Here is a 2,378-nt window from a genome sequence, read left to right as displayed (position 1 = left end):
TATGCATGTTTGCAGTAAGAGGACTGGAGTGCCTGCCAGGAGAGAGCAGCTCTACCTGGAGGGGGAGGAGCTGTCTGAGAACGAGCCCTTGGGGCACAGAACCTGCCCTGGAGCTCGGAGGGAAAAGGGGAGGGAACTTTGCTCCTGGCAGTGGGCTGGGGCAGCAGCTGAGACCTGAGTGGGGAGGGCTGGGCAGAGGAATCTAGAGGGGGAGCAAGCATGGAGCCCCCCAGAAGGTGGGTCCCACAAGCAAGGTGAGGAGTTAGTGAGATGCAGGAAAGTAGGGAAGCAAAGCCCTCCAGCTCGGCAGTCAGACTGGTCAGGCTTGAATCCTGGAGCTCAGTTAGGGGAGCCTTCTGTGCCTCAGCCTTTCAATTGTAAAATCAGGGTGATAAATGCGCTTTCTACTGGAGGTGTCTGTAAAGTCCGGCCAGAAGAGCCTGAGGACTGTTGATTCTCCTTTGATGGGCTCAAAGCCCCTGGGGCTTTTCCTCTAAGTTGTGATCATCTCTGTCTGCAACTGTGAAGGCCCCCACGTCTCCAGACCACCTCCTCCATGAGAACTCCAGCAGTGACCCCTCTTCCTTCCCACTTCTTACACACCAGTCGGGGGGCCCCCAGAAGGCCCTGTATTCCCACAGAGGTTGAACAGGAACTGAGCAGAGGCAGAGGACAGAGAAATTTGGGACTCTCTTCAGGAATGAGACAGCAGGACGAGTGAATAAAGATACGGCAGTGTTGTGTGATTTTATGACAGGACAGTTTCTACATCTCTTCCTGATTGTTTTCAAAGAGATACGTCCATATTCTTGATTTGGAGTCAATCAATAGACCTATGCGGTGCTTGAGAAATGGCTGAGGGTCTCCTTAATGAGAAGATGGGGCAGGAATGTGATTACCCACTGCTAACAGCAAACTGGAACTGGCTTTAGAGTTGGAACCTGAGCTCCGAATCACCCACCTTTTTGCCTCTTGGGAAACTTCTGCCTATAAAGGTATGAGAGACTTGGGTGGACATAGGCTGGGGACCTTGACCCTTGGGGGTCTTCTGTAGAGGTTGAAGAATGGATTAAATAGCCTTCAGAGAAGGCTGCACATTGAAAGGAAAATCAGTTGGTGAGGGAAGAGCAGATGTCTGAGATGGGGAAGAAGGGTGCTCCCCACCCAGGAAGCTGGGACACTGCCTGCTGGGAAGGGGAGAGAGTCACCTTGTGAGACATTTTTCTGCGTTGCTGGGGGTTGGGGCAGCGGAGGGTGGTAATAGTCTCTGAAACCTTGGGACTTCCAGTCTGAGGAGATGGAGGGAGCGATAAGGTTGAGGTGGGGGTTGTAGATGGGCTGATAAGCGGAGCCTTTCCTTGCCGAGGAAACACTCACCCCATAAAGCTGATCCTGGAGGGCATGGGGGTGGGGAGCGCCGCCCGGTCTTAGCCGCACGGAGCAGGAACGCAGGAGCCGCCACCAAGGGCACTGTGCTTGGGTCTGGAAGGGGCGCGAGGGCCATGCACTGGGCTCCAGCTCTGGGTCTTCACCCTCTCGACCATCCTTCCCTGTCCTCTCCAATGGGCGGGGTGTGTACAAGTAGCTTCACGGGGACCCAGTTGTCCCACCTGACCCAGCTGGGAGACAGGGGGTTTCGAAACTAGTCCCCAGTCTTTAAGGACAGCTCTCCTCTGGCTTCCTCCCCACCACTCTTCACCCTTGTCAGATTTCGCAGGGACACCCTGTCTTCCCTTTTCTCGGCTCATTCTTCTTGGCCTTCTGCAGGCAAAGACACCTAGGACCCCCTCCCTGACGCAGCAGCTGCCCCCCAGGATGACCCAGCGGGGCTCAGTGGAGCCTCCCAGGGGCCCAGAGGGAGCCCTGGGCAGCAGCTCACCCGGCTGTCCGGCTCCAGAGCCCCTTGGCTCAAAGCAGCCACACCTCTTACTCTGATGTGAAAAGGAAGAGGAAAATACATAAAACTTGGGTCTCAGGTTTTAGGAAATACCCTCCCACTCCCACCTGCCCACAGCCATATAGGGAAGGGATTTGAAGACATTACTTTAAAACATTAACAGTGATTATCACCGAAGAGTGAAATTATTAGCCCTTTCTGTTTTTCATGCTTTTTAAACACTCTTATGATAAGAAAGAACAATTTAGAGGGATTCCTGCTTTCCTGCAAGGATTTATCTTTTTTCAGCGTTGGGAGTTGGCAGGTGGGTGGTGAGGAAATGGATGTCATGGTGGTCAGTCCAGCCTGGTTCTTTCTGCACCAAGCTGCCTCTGGAAGACACTCCCACGCCAGCCGTCCTCCCCAGCCACACTCACAGAGCTGGGGACAGCGTCTTTTTTCACCAGGAACCAAGAGGCTCCTTCTACAAAACAGCCAGCAA

This window comes from Manis javanica, chromosome 6, assembly GCF_040802235.1.
Source record: "Manis javanica isolate MJ-LG chromosome 6, MJ_LKY, whole genome shotgun sequence".
In the NCBI taxonomy this organism is placed as follows: Eukaryota; Metazoa; Chordata; class Mammalia; order Pholidota; family Manidae; genus Manis; species Manis javanica.
The sequence above is the reverse complement of the archived record's forward strand: the minus strand, read 5'-3'. Positions refer to the sequence as shown.